General features: G+C 37.0%; 1 long non-coding RNA gene across 1 annotated transcript; it reads right to left on the reverse strand.

Annotated features, from left to right (window-relative positions):
- Positions 1–12,757: 12,757 nt before the first annotated feature.
- LOC139127061 (uncharacterized) lies at positions 12,758–14,990 on the reverse strand. The gene is made up of 3 exons (XR_011550916.1): positions 14,900–14,990; positions 14,698–14,797; positions 12,758–13,889 (listed from the first exon to the last, which is right to left on the reverse strand). It is a non-coding gene; the product is annotated as an uncharacterized lncRNA (long non-coding RNA).
- Between the last annotated feature and the right edge of the window lie 597 nt (positions 14,991–15,587).

Consider the following 15,587-nt stretch of genomic DNA (forward strand, 5'->3'; position numbering starts at 1 on the left):
ATTCATCACAGAACCACTTGGCGTAATCCACTGAAACTTATCAACGTTAGGAATGGCCTTTGCATTGCATGTCAATGACGTGTCATCTCCTTGTTTCACTCGTTGAACCGGAAGTGTTTCAACTTTCGGTTCATCTGATGAGAAATAAAATAAAAAAAAGAAACAAGTGGTTATCTGAAGATTACACAGTGCCCATCTATTCTTGGGTGCTTTAATTGGTCTAACATCGGTTATTAAATTGCTGCGTTGTATGAGGATACCTTGTGCAGACATCCAGCTAGTCTCAAGTGCATTTTCCACAACTTTTGAATATCATTGTCAATAACAAAATTGTTATCAATGTGACCTAACAGAAGAAATGAGTCTGTAACAGTTGAAATGAAATTTTAGATTTGTTGCTTACAAGAACGAAGAATTTTTACTCTGCCTACTTGCACAAACTCTCTCATTCAATACGTTTCCAAAGCCAATGACATGTTCAATAGCTGTACTGTTCAACGATACATTTCAAGCATATGGGTAAAGGCAAGCACTACAAGATTATTTAAGCCATTCATGTACTTGTACAAAATTATGTTCCTAAGTATATTCCAACCATGCGCTAGACATTACAAACATTTACTAATTTGCCACCGCATCTCTCTCTTGTTGAAATTTTGTGTCCTGGGTTTTTCCGATGTTGCGATCTAAAATAAACATTATGCTGGTTCAATAAGTAAAAATAATTGATAATAGAAGTACAGCTGAGATTGAAATGCTATTAATATATTTCCGCATGTCGCAACCTTGCCTTTGGTAAATTAGGTACGCATTTGGCTGATATGTCTATGCTCTAATCTTGTTCAACGTCTGGAGACACAAGTCAATTTGAACTCATTGAATGTCTAAGATCAATGTTAATGAGGAAAAGTCAGGAGAGCACGGTTGTATGTCAACGTGTTCAGCGCGGGTCGTGGGCAAAACCGTTGAATTTAACGTGCATTGGAGACATATTTTGGAGGGACGATGTTGTTTGTTTGTTTTATCGGGTCAATCAACCGCTTTGACAACACCGTAACTACTATTAGATGAATAAGTCGTGATACCATAATCACTTTCAACATGAAAAGAAGCAGCGTAAGTACGAATATATGAGCGTGATAATTTATTGACTGTTTTCATGCTTTGAGTCATAATGGCCAAGGTGTGTCTGAATGATAGCTCTAATCATACACTTTATTGCGGCAATAAAACGACCGTCAATCAATTGTTTTATTAGATAACAAAGTAAATTATTGTCAAATTGTATGCCCTAGGATAACGGTACAAAAGTAAAAGCAATCTCTTTAGGGTGACTCAAACACAACACGTAACATTAAGTCCTTTCTTATAACTCACTAATATCCCAAGTATAAGATTAAACACACCTCGTATCTTTAGCGATTGAAGTTGCTGAATGTTTGCAAACAATATTATGGGTTTGTACTTACACTCAACACGTACTTCAGTGTGACTTAAACTCTCCCCTTGCTCTCCATTGAAATATGTGTTGTTCACTTTACATGTATAGACTCCGCTATGTTTCAATGAATTAACTTTGTCGATTATAATAGGGTTGTGCCTTGTAAACGATTCTCTGCCTGGAATTTTCCATTGAATAGCAGTCAGTGTTGGGTTACCCGGTACATATTCACAATTGATCCTAAGTGTTGTTCCCTCCTTTACACATAAGTTTAACGGAGTTGTCACCTGAGGATGGTCTGTTTTTGTAACAAAAGATCAATAAGAATACGAAAAGATATTTAAATAAATAACGACTTGCTACTTTTTAGAACCATAATTATTGATGAAATAAATTGTATTTTCGGTTGAATCAACCGAAATGCATAATCTTCGTACAAACATATCATGTCCTAGGTGTAGTAAACAGCGATGCTTTCGTGTAAAGATTATTTTTCCACGATTCGATTCACTTGATGTCCTATTCATCTTGTTGCGGGCAAATGTAATGTTCGATTACCTTAATTTATATTTCAGTGCGCACTGCACACACGGATGTAAGGTGCAAGAAATAAGCTTATACGCGATAAGTATTTTGTTCCTGGAAGGACCATATGTTTAACTAACCCCGTTGTTACATGGGATAACCATAATATTAGTATATCAGTCCCAAATGGTGTGGTCGTTGCAAGTGATGATACCGTCATAAACACAAGTGAAACGTACCGCGGACGAAAACGACAATTCTCCGCGCTGTTGGAAAATCTTCGTGATGTTGGGAATTTCTCTCTACTGTTTAAAATTATCCGCCCTGCTAGAAATTTTCTCTGTACTATTTAAAAAATCACCGTGCTGTTGGAAATTTCTCTCTACAATTTGAAATTTCGCTCTAAGATACAGCAGAAATGCCGTTTGAATATACAGGAAAGTGAGGGCAGCTTCATACATCGTTTTCTACCTTTGTAAGTGCTGCGGTATATTGAATCGATCAATTTGTGTTCTGATATGGAGCAACATGGGGAGACACTGGTGAATCGATATTGCTTTGTCCCTTGTCATGTGATCTGGGTCCTCGGAAAAACCGGTTATATGTTAGAGTGATTCGTCTTAACGGTGTTTCGGAACTACAGTGCGGTTCCTTCACCAGTCCCTCTTTTTTCTGTTTCCCCCACGTGTTAATTTGATGGTAGCGATTGTTCATCAGAGAGAGATGCTAGTATGGCTATATTAGGGTCTGAACTTTGAGTTGTTTGTTGGTCAGACTGTTCGTGTTCGTTCATTTGTATGCCCGTGTTGATTTTTGCTTGAACGAGGATGTCTCTTATGTTTTATTCCTTTTATATGCTATAATAGTTTTTTCTGGCAAAACGTTGGCCAGTGTTTGATCGGCCTCCATTATTTTCCAGTTATTTTTAAAATTGTTTGATCAGGCTAGTTAGGATGATAGGACTGACTCTCGTTGTGACGTCATTCCCCTTATCTTTATCTGTGAGGTACAGCTGACGCTTTGTTAGCTTAAATTGCTTGTCTGATACGTGATTTTTCTGTTTGATAATATCATTGTTGAGGTTTCGTGTGAAAAGATGACCATTTTCGTGAATTCTCTGTTGTCGTTGCATGTGCGAGCATATCGGAGGAGTTAACCTTTAATGAAGCCTTTGAAAGTTCCGTTTGGGTGATGATGCAGCATGTTGCACTCCTCGACCTGTCACGATCTGTCCGATCTATCGCCATCGATGTCGTGCTCTCATGACATTTTACGAAGAATTATTAAATGCGATAAATTCAGACATGGAAACATAAAAGGCGTGTCCAACGGAATTTTGAGTCGCGCTAAACCTTTCTTAGCTCTTCCAAAGAATAGGGGTGTCGTCGCGGCTTATACGTACTCCAGTCTAAGCGTAAGCTCTCGGACGCTTAATGTGGACGTTGAACCCGGTGATAACCCGAAAGCTACACCTCATCGTACGTTCGACTCAATAAATAAGTACCATATGATCTTTAGAATGCTACATAGGCAAAAACATCAAATCATTAGACGAAAAACTGTCAATTTCCTTCAACACATAATTTTCGTTAATTCTCGATCGGAATCAAACCTGCAGCTTTGCTCTGCGCCGAGGCCATCAGCTGTCAGCTATAGCTGCAGCCTGAACTCTGCAGTGCAGCGCTATTGACTTGTGGTGATAGCCTGCTGTAATTGTGACCACGTACATATACCTCATCTGGGTCACAATGGATGCCATCGAACTTAACTTTTCGGGCTCGCAAAGATCGTAAGCTCGTGATATTCAGAAAGCTACGACACCTCCTAGATTAAGAACTACTTCTGTTTCGATCTTGTTGTTGCCTTCCCTACGTATATTTATTTGAAAATATTCTGAATATATCTTGTTATAGTACTATGGCTGTCGGGCGCTAGCTGTGAAACACCTTTTGTCAGCCGATGGCAGATTCTTTTGGCGTCGGGACAGCGCGAGACAATGACTGACAAGATAAAGAGACCGAATCCGTATATCTGATTGGTTAGGATGGCAGATATATTCAGAATATTTTCAAATAAATATACGTAGGGAAGGCAACAACAAGATCGAAACAGAAGTTCTTAATCTAGGAGGTGTCGTAGCTTTCTGAATATCACGAGCTTACGATCTTTGCGAGCCCGAAAAGTTAAGTTCGATGGCATCCATTGTGACCCAGATGAGGTATATGTACGTGGTCACAATTACAGCAGGCTATCACCACCAGTCAATAGCGCTGCACTTCAGAGTTCAGGCTGCAGCTATAGGTGGTTTACTGTTTCAAAATTTTAACTTGATAGGATTTATGAATGAAAAAACCCAGTAAGCATTAGCATATCTACAGGGCGATTGACCGTTTCACTCATTGAATGAAAGTAATCCAGGAAATAAAACCCAGATCGCGACAATATTTTGCAATCCTCGACTATAATTTTGATCACTCCGCATCAACCAAAAGAAAAGAAAACTGTTCATGTAATAAACTATATTCCCATGTAATTTGTCTCTTTGTGTGGTATCGTACGCTCGTGTTTTTGGCGGAGCGTTACAACTCCGAGTCGAAAGCGAGAATTGTACGAAGAGACGGTGACGTCAAACAGAAAAAATTAAATGGATAATATATAAGAACACTCTATCGACAAAATCTCATGTGGTCTTCAAAGGTCAGAGAAGCATTTCAAACAGTAGAAAGATTTCAAACAGTGAAAAGATTTCAAAGAGTACAGAGAAATTTCCAACAGCTCGGAGAATTATAAACAATAAAGAAAAATTTCCGACAGGTTGAAGAATTTTGAACAGTAGAGATAAATTTCCAACGGCGCGAAGAATTTTAAACAGTAGAGGAAAATTTATAACGGCGCGGAGAATCGCCAACAGCGTGGAGATAAATTTCCAACAGCGCGGAAAATTTCCAACAATGACCGCGAAGAATTGTTTTGTTTTTTTTTGTTTTCTTTTTTTCGTCCACGGCAGAAATAAGGAAAGCGCTGTCGTGCAATATTTACCATGGTCAGAAAAGTAAAAAAAAACACACCGTACTTCTTTTGAGGAGCTGTGCTCCTGCCTTTGCATTGACATTATATTGTGATTTAGAAGAAAATAATACCAGTTTCCGGTGAATCTTAAGACATTGTATTACAAGAATAAACTTTTCGGAATGAACTTACACTGAACATCTGGTGTAATCGTATTTAAACATGAAATGGACGAGGAACTGCTACTGTGTTCTAATCTGCAGCTGAAAGGAACACCATGATCATCTCTTGTTATTGTTGTCCTGATATGGAGGGGACTGTTACCACTTTTGATTTCAGCTCCGTTTCTATACCACACTAGTCTGCCAACTGGGATGATACTTTCAGTATGTAGGCGACACCGTAATGTTACCTCAGTGTTCTCGATGACTTCATTATATTGGCCTATACCACTGACTGCAGTACAGACAGGGTCGTCGGGATCTGTTAATGGAAATATGTGACTCGTCATTATTGACGTCAAAAGTGCGGTATGAAATTATAAAAGTTGATGAAGTCCATTGATTGAGATAGCCAGCACTTGCAGCGAAAGGAAGTTTTCATTGCCAGTGTTTGTAGTTTTTATCAAGTATTTCGCTGACATATATTTGAAAACAATATGTTATTCCCACTGGAAGTTTACAATATTGCCAGTAATTTCCATTAGACGAAGAGGATGAACTTACCAATCACGGTAATGGTTGCCTTAGCAGATCTCAGTGCATTATGTACACAATGCCATTGGGCACTGTTCTCTTCAGTCACTCTCTTGATGACCAGATTACTTTCTCCCTTTGATTTATCACCAGTTACGTCACAGCAATCATTGACTGAAGTACCATTGATGGCTATCCATATATCGTCAATGGATTTACCATTCAGTGGACGTTTTGTCCATCCAGGAAGTAGAAATTGTGATGTGTGCTCAGAGTAATTCACTGAACAATTCAGTGTCAATGTATCTCCTTCTCTGACGTATGCATCTTTTGGTGTAACTGCCCAGGAAATCGAACTCGTCACTGTTATAAAATTCGTTAATAAATATAATGAGATGAAAAGAATTAAAAAAAATTCCATTTGGTTTTTCTTTTCCCCTCGAATCAATACTCATATGCTTGATGCAAATCGAAAGTAGAGACTATAGGAATAGAGATATCATCATATTGATTTATTCTCATCTGCTTGAGAGCCTTGGATTCGGCCTTTTCAAAACGTAGTGAGTGAGAAACAGCATGTTAGACATTAAAATTGTTTTAATTTTGATTAAATGTTACTAGTTTTTTTCAATTATATATTTTTCTTCCCCCAAACACTGTTGATAAGAGCATTACCTTCTTGACCTATTCTGAAAACGATGTGCCACAGCATATATCACTATGACAATACATTTGCTCCTCATACATGCACCCTTAAAGATAGACTCTCCACAGTCGCTGTGCCTTGTTTTGTGCGCGCCCACGATGGGCCTGCATTCGAAGACTACGCTGTGCAGCTGTGAGCACGCGCTGCCAGACACAGCGACTGTCCGTTTTTGCAAGGGTATGAATATTCATAAGGGTAGTGTCGTCAGGAGAAACACCTATCTAACTGGGCGGAGAAAAGTTTTACTAGTAGCTGGTAGACTTATATACGCAGTATGTTTTTATTTTTCATTTTTAATTTTATTTGGCTATGGTACTTGTCATTTTTGTTTTGATTAACGGGTGTGTGGAGTTCTATAAAGTACCCGGATCAGGCAGAAATCCGACCGGTCGCTTGCAAGAACGTCCAGACCCTGGGATTCGCGTCGCGTCTCTGAAGGGCGCGCGTGTTCCAACAGGGAGAACGCGAATCGCAGGGTCTCTGCCAGACTACCTAAAGAGAGCAACTAAATGCAAATATAATATAGGGTATATTGCGTAGTAACCGTGCAGGTTTGTAATTCCCTTTTTCGTAATATTGCAAAATAATCATTTCCTTTTCTGATTTATTTTGCTCTGATAAGGTGGTATGTGTGATGTGTAATAGCGAGTGGGTGAGCTGCGAGTGCTTCATGAACTCTACAGCGTGTGGAGGGGTCGTGGTCGAAAATGTAACAGCCGAGCGGTTTTGACTGTGATGTCTTCGCCAGGTGACTTGGTACCATACTTTGTGAGTTCGAATACGATCGAAAAATTACTGACTTGTCTAATAATATTATTATTAATTTAATTTGATCTAATTATAATCCTCTAATTCTCGAAACTGCTGTTTATTTAAAATTATCTTAATCCGTTTAACCTTCCTAAACTATTTACATTCTTCCAAAATGTGAAAGGCCTAGCCAACGCTACAATAAAAGTCCCAGAAACTTGATAGCAGTGTTTGATTCAAGAGCCATATAGCCGTATGTGCAGGTCTAGCAACCAAGCCTACGAGCAAGCTTCCCCGTGTCATCTGAACCTAAAATGTATCGGAAAAGAGGACATTAATACACTGCTTACCTGGTCTGGTGGTACAGACTAGTACGAGTAATGTCAGTGACATTATGCTTGGTAAATGTACAGTATTCATTGGGAAACAATCTGTTGAAATTAAGCAAAGGGTGGAATTTTCTTACGTCATCCACTTCCAGTGAATGTCTTTGCACATTTTATTTGATAAAGGGATGTTTGTATTCTTCCGAAATGCCACATATGAGTGATAATTGTCAGATAATTGTACATAGAAAACGGTACCATTGACCTGCAGTGCCTGAAACATTTTTCAACGTAAATGTTTGTTTCATTCCTGAGAGAAACCTTGGTAATTAATTTCAATGGCAATGGCCGGCTTGTACTGAGCATATGCCTGTAACTTAAGATAAGGCTTATTTTCTCATTAAAAATGTTATCAATGTTTTCATCTTTATGAATGTGCAATGTAGTTCAGAGATTGTTTATCGAGTTATTGTTTAATTCATTACAATCCTTAACGCTACAGACTGAGGCTCCGCGAGCCTTGCTAATTTCTTTACAGACAATGATAAGCAGCACTTTGTTTTCTTTTGATTTTTTGAGTTGTTTTTTATTTCTGCATTTTATTTGTGTTTGTATTTGTTATTAATATCTTAATTATTGCAGCAGTCAAACTTCACAATAAGGGTTTTGCTATGTGTTATCATAAAAAGCGGCAAAGTGTACGTGTATTCCGAAAGTCTGTTATGCAAATTCAACATAAATATCGATTTTATGAATGTTTTCTGAGTTTGACGTTGTGGGATTTTTTTATTTGGCAAAGTAGAACAACATACAGTTGATTTTTTTGTCTGACAACAAAGAATAACACAATATTTCCTTAGAATCTAAATGAAAACAACGTTATTATTTATCGGGATTAACTTCTTTTCAATGAGTGGAACGGCCGATAGCAGAACATATGCACGTGAATTTCTCTTCAACTTGCTTGCGCAAAAAATCGCCACCCATCAAAAAAATAAACCCAAACACTCCCAGTATTTTCTGTCCAATCCTTTACTACGAAGCGTGCTGTCATTTTAATCTATCCTCGTTTGGACATTCTGAAAAGTTAACACTTCTCTTCACTTCACTTCACTGAAACAGTTTGTTGACTCATTTAAGAGGTTGTATTGCATTCATATCAAGTTTTCATCCATGATGAGCCAAAAAGAACCATTCAACAGTAGCTCAGCGTAGCTGGGCTGACAGTTAGTGAACAACTTTAGAGGATGGGGGATTAGCCGAATGGTTTTGACTGTGATGTGTTCGCTAGAGAGTTAGAGTTCCATCGTAAATTTACTGAATTTATAACCGGCATTGGACACGGACGGTTTCCGCGCATAGACACATAAGTTTACAAGCACATATTAATAGCACGTAGTGTACCTAGACGAGGTAACTGTGCTCGAAAACGAAGGTCGACGCGGGTTTTGGATTCAAACACTTCCGTTTACTCCATGAAAACCTTCCTCCACTAAACTGATGCTTATTCGAGCGTTAACAACACACAGCCCTGCTACGTAGAGCTAGTTCGATAGCACATGAAGTGAAGCATTCTGCTGACCATGACCATGGCCTCAGCAATCAAGTTTAATAGAGTCGGACGCCGGGTCTAGGCACATAAAGAAAATTAATAAGGAAACTTTAAGATAAATTTCATTGGATATTCCTTGCATTATTTGATTTTACTGCAGTACCATGTCATTGTTGTCGTAATTTTATGTAGTACAGTACTATGCGACCAGTATAATAATTTCGATCGGAATAAAATTAATGTATTCGTGTCAAAATAGCATTGTTTTCATTAATAACATAAACACGGTTAATACGTATTTATTACACGTCTTGTTCTAAGTTTCACATTTGTGGCGACCAGCGTCACTTCATGAAACTGAAATTCAAGGCAAAGCATTTTTAAATGGGCAATGCTTGATGACCAAACATTTAGACAGCACTGTTGGCTTTGTATGTCAATATTAAACATTGAACAAATTACAATTATATAAACAGCAAGACTAGATTTAAGTGTCGAAACCTCAAACATTGTTCCATATGTTATTTTGACAGCTTCATGAATGATGAATAATGACGAGAATATTTGTTGGAAAAACTTGCCACAATTATGAAACAGCTTTTGTAAACGGGATAAAAACAAGTCAAAGTTATAAAGATAACCTTAACAGATTCCCTAGGGAATGGTGCATTGATCCAATTATTGTTATTATTCGCAACTGTAAAACCTGTCACAGAAATAGCCATTAAACCGGCATGTAAGCATAGTTTACCATTCCTGCTATCTTGTACGTAATCGTCTTAAGTGTAGTCTCCATAATCGCTTTAACACTAAAATGATCTTAGATATATTAGTTTTTATTTATGCAAATTATATCAATGAGCATTGTTTCGATACTAAGATTTTATACGAATGATTCTTTATTAATTTTTGCATAGTCATGTACCTCGCATTTTGCATTGCATATATCTTTTACGTGATCAAACTCTCTTACGAGCACTTCTACATATCTGTTGCTTTTACGAACGATTATCAAAAAGTAGATACTTTACTATACTCGAAGTGAGAACTGTTGCTAGTAGTCGTACAGTGTGACAATTTACAATTTGAAAATCGCATAATTATGGTTCATTTGTTACCAGGGACACTATTTAACTTTTGGCTTTGATTTTTCCTGGACGTCTTTACAATTTCAAGTACAAGAGTTACCAATCGGTTTGATTCATTCAAACGTGTTGAACTCACGTGTTGATAAAAGACTAAGAAATGAATAAATTTGCAGACATACCTGTCAGCTATACCGGATTCTTTCTCTATAACATGCAACCGTGGCCGTAATGTTTCACGAAGGCAATGTGATATTTTTAGCTCAGTACAATGGAATGCAAATTTGATTTATCGAAAGTCAGGCCCCCGGGTAGTTTACGGTACGCGATTATCGCTGTCGACCTTAGTAGTTCGACGAAAGCAAAAAAAAAAAAGAATTATCAACGACAGCAAAGCGCAGTGTTCTCGAAGGGTGATTTTATTTCCAACGGAAATCACAACATGACAAATACATATTATTTTGCTTACTGCCTCGTATATCAAAGATCGTTGGCTTCAATGATCGAATGGTAACTTGTTGATGACGTTGTGGGCCGCATAGTTATCACTTGATTGAGGATGAACCAGAACTGTTCTCAAATTGATGACTCCGGGATTTAAAAACGGTCACAAGAAAATTCTTTTTTTTTTACAAAATCATGCAAAAAATAAAAATCCTAAAAAGAAATTACGGAAAAGTCTTTCACTCTATAAATGCCTTGTTTATCACAAGATTATCGCTAGGTGTTAATTTTCGAAGACACTCTGTAAAAACCACGTATCACATAACCACATTATATCATATAATTTCATACAAAGTATGGAATTTGGCTACAGGCCGTCTGAGGTGGTGTGGGGAGGAGGCGGGTGATGTTAAAACTGACCAAGGGTAGAGCCGGTAAAAGGCAATGTTGTCTGTCTGACGTGCTCGTGAAAAAGAGGACAGAACTGGAAGAACTGTGACCAATGCCACAGATGGCGCTGTAGGGTGACGTTTGCATAGATAAAATTCCTTACAGTGTATCTTTTGATATCATATTACAGAACATCCAGCCATATTTTTTATCCCAGTGTTATTTCTCTCAGATTTCACTGAAATTTGGAAGATTCATCGCAATGTCGATCGTGATGTTGACTTCTTCGTATCGTTCGCACAATAAATTCAATATTTATGCGGATGGCGTAATAAAGTAAAACCTCAAAATTTATGTTTTTTGTTTCATAAGTAAATTTCTGGGGATGATAAATCTGTTATTACCCCATGTCGCCTGTTCCTCGCGTCGTGTCAGCAATGATGAGTGTCATTTGTGCTGCCTCAGACAGTTGACTTCGTCTCGTTTCTGACACAGCACAAATGACACCCATGCTTAAAAGACATAGGAATAGACGATACTTGGTGATAACCTCAATATCACGTCATTTCATATCATTATTTCAATTATATATTTACAAGGCTTGGAACCCCGAAAAACCGTCACAATTTACGAACATTTCTCGTGCGAACGATAACCGGGGCCCAGAACCTGTCAGCGAGTAGTGCGCGCGCTGCATTTTAATTGGTCGAGCTGAACCATGTGACCAACCACAAATACGCAATAATGGTTTGTTTATTTGCCAATGTATATAAATGATATCGTAAACATCGTAAATTTACGGCAAATTGTAATTTGTACAAAGATCATAATCAATCATAAAATAGAATTTGAACACTTATAGGCCAGGTTTAGACACTTTTTCCAAAAAATCTTCGGATTTGCAAAATTTTTCAAGCGCGCACTACTCTCTAACAAAATCTGGGAACTGTTGACGTTCGCGTGGGAAATTTTCGTAAATTTTGTTAGTTTCGGGGGTTTGTTGATAATATAATTTAAATATCAGACTCCACGGGCGCGCTGACAATTAACGTTACTTATGGGCGCTGGCGAGAGGAAAGCCAAAATTAACGGACTCGCTAAGCCACGCCCGTTAATTTTTGGCTTTCCTCTCGCCCTTGCCCATAAACAAACGTTAATGGTCAGTGCGTCCCGTTATTTCTATATTATAGTATGTAACGTTTTTAAATGTTTTGCTGACATGATATTATCATAAACATAAAATTACATTCTTCATTTGATTCCATTTATTTATTATAACTTATCCGTTGTACTCAATAAAAAGAGTCTACAGATAATCAGGTGCATAAAAATGGTGCATATCACTTAAACAAGATCAGTTACAAAGCAATGAAGAGACACTTTTGAAATAAAGGCTGGAGTAAATATAAAACAGTCAAAACAATAGCACGATAATAGAATAAAAAAAAGAAATGACAGACAAATTTGAAGGTCTATATTTTTTAGCGTACAACAGCGAATTTGTCCATATACGTGTTGAGGATCAAATATACCATAAAATGCATCCAAATAACCCAATTAAATTCGAACAGTGAAATTAGAGTCAGTATTTCATACGTATATGAAGTAGCTATGCGACTTAAGTAGAAAGAGTCGTTGTATGGGCGATAAAAAATATCATTATTCTAAAAAGGAATACAAAAATGCAAACGCGACACCACTAACGGGAAGTTACATATTAAGTAACCAATAATTTTCTTTTTAATATGAAGCAGATACTCCGTCACAGCAAGCTTATATTTATATATATAAATATATATAAGCTTATATTTATATAGTAGAATTTGATTGCTTAAATGTTGAGAAAACAATTTCTTTCAATATCGCACAATTGTTTATCATATTAGCAAAGTAAATTTCAATATTTCTTTTTTAAAAGAAATGGTAGGATTGCTAAACCAACTGATAGTGTCTTTTGTATTACCTAAAAGTTCTATAAAAAGTCAACGCTTGATCGTTTGTCTGATTGAGCGGTGGAGACGAATGAATATTTAATACGTTATCAATGAAATACTTCGAAGTTATCCTGCCTCGTACTTCTTGATATGGTTTTCTGCTAGCAGATGTACTGAGAATGGTGTAAAGTAACTACTGTGAACGATGTATTTATACTCTAGCCAAGTATCCATGGCAGGGAATTTGTTACCGATGTTTACTTTAATGTATTTAATTGCTTTAATAATGTTAGAGACTGGAGATAACAAAAATAGAAGGCTATGATGACCATCCTGGACAGTTGATAGACGGTACAGTACAGCCAGGTATTTGGTAGCAGGTAGCCAGTAGTACGCTTCACATGACAGTATCCCCGAAAATTACAAAACCAAATGGTAATTGAGTGACCATTGCAAATCACAATCATGAGAAAAGATATACATCTGCTTATCCTTTCTTGAAAGGCTGTGTTAGGTCTAAATGTCACATCTACATAAACAAGGTAGGTTTCTTAGATGACCTTATTTGTCGTTTCCAATGGAACTCTTTTCTTTTTACGTCTCTTTCTTTCACAAAATCATTAACATGTGTAACAATCTCCGCAATTTGTTAGGAATCATCGTGTGTATACATGATAAGCTGTAGCTGATTTAAAATCAATCGACTAGTAGTGAAATTACGTGGTTCAAATTTTGCGTTATTACTATTTGCTGTACTGGTTTCGTTTGTTTTGATCTATTATTTACTTAATATGTGATCACGTAGGGTGTGAGTTCAAACTCGATACAAATATCATAGAACATGGGAAATGCTTCTTGCGACATGTATAAAGCGGGAAAAAATCAACCGAGTAGGCATTTTGCAGTGATTGGACAAAATTAGCACGGTTCAAACTCATGAGATATTTCTAAAATTAATTTGCAAGAAACTATTCACACTTTAGGTTCTTTCGTTTTGCTTGCCGTTATTTTGCCAATAACGTCTTTGTAATCCTGAAACATAAAACATTCCTGATGTTACTCTCCTGTTACAAGTTTCAACAGTTTATGATCCTTACTGTCTAAAAAGGATAAAAAGAAAATTATGGCAAAACTAAGAAATAGTAAAAAACAACAACACCGACAACATTACCATTATAGTTTTGTAATAATTATAAAATAAGGGCAGTGGTGCGGCTACGTAGTAATACGGCGTGAGAGCTGTGTCTCTGTGTAAATCAGAATATCGAGTGCATCCCCTATAATCACGAAAGTAACCTCAATTTATACATTTACAGTTCTTTGTCGGCTCAATCGTCTTAGAAAGTACAATAAATATAACTTTGAGTTCTACCGACTTTTGAAAAGAAACAATGTACAAGTTATCAGTTTGCCCACATAACACTATTGTTTAAGATCCAAGCCGTGAAAGTATGAAAAGCACCCTACCAGCGTCTTTCTATTGTCCAACTTTGTACACAAGGGCATCTATGAATAATCATAAGAATTCATACTATACGGGTTTCTGAATGGCGCCACCATTTAATTAGAACAAAGAATTGTGAAAATGCATCTTCGCGCCAATTTTGAAAGATATGCGGGACATAATCTCAAGCCCATGGGATTTTTAAGGAGGTAAATTTTCGGCCATTGAGAAAACTTTGGAAATATGACAGTTTCGTCATCGTCATTATTGTCCCAACCGTTGCAGTGATGATTTTTTCCTATAATGCTAATATAATTCACCAACATATATTCCCATGCATTATATATGTTAATATCTAATCTACCATTACATCAATAATTAATACAGCTACTTCACCTTGCAATTGTCTCTTAAGTTCCTCAACTCCTGGTGCATGGATTGCAGGGATGGACGTAAACTTGGACGCCATTTCCAACATGACAACATCATTTCATATCTGTTTGAATAATGGGCATAATGTCAATGTTTAATGGAGACATTATTTGTCATGCATAAACATACGAATGAAATCAAAATGATTGGTATTTTAATTTCTTACATGTTGTCTTCACAGCAGTCTGGGCTCACCATACGATGTCCTTTCTCCAACAATGATATGAGCTCACTTTGGGGCGTGTTTTTGTAAGGAAATCGACCTACAGTAAACGAAAATTGCGAGAGATTTAAGTCCTCATTCTTGCAGTCATAAAGTTCCTCCGAGGATCAAGTGAGCGTGTGGATAACAACACTTATGCGAAGACAATGAAAGGTCGCAATGATGTTACTTTTCTTAATAAGTGTACCTCTTACTCTTTTTGATCAAATGAATGGCCTTTCAAACCAAGCGTTTTACAAAGTTGATTTGTACATGACTCTAAGCTTCAGCAAACAAATTAGAGTAAATTTCACTGCATGAAAACCCGATAATTCAGATAAATTCACATTAATGAGTTGCCTGTATTATAGTATAATACACGTGAATTCACATGAATCCACATGAATACAGGCTTGCTGAATACAAAAAATGGATTCTTGACTGTATTCATCTGTATATGCACTCTTCAGCTAAAATACATGCAATAATCCATGTTAATACAGTAAGTATTATAGGGTTTTTATGCAGTGTTTTGTGTAAATATTTTGTAGCAACCAATCAGAATATATTTACACACAATGTCGGCAGAATATCCTACCCATACAATTGTTTGCAGTGCAATGCCAAGCAGTGTTTAATTTTTACCGACCGA

The sequence above is a fragment of the Ptychodera flava genome, chromosome 3, assembly GCF_041260155.1.
Source record: "Ptychodera flava strain L36383 chromosome 3, AS_Pfla_20210202, whole genome shotgun sequence".
NCBI lineage: Eukaryota > Metazoa > Hemichordata > Enteropneusta > Ptychoderidae > Ptychodera > Ptychodera flava.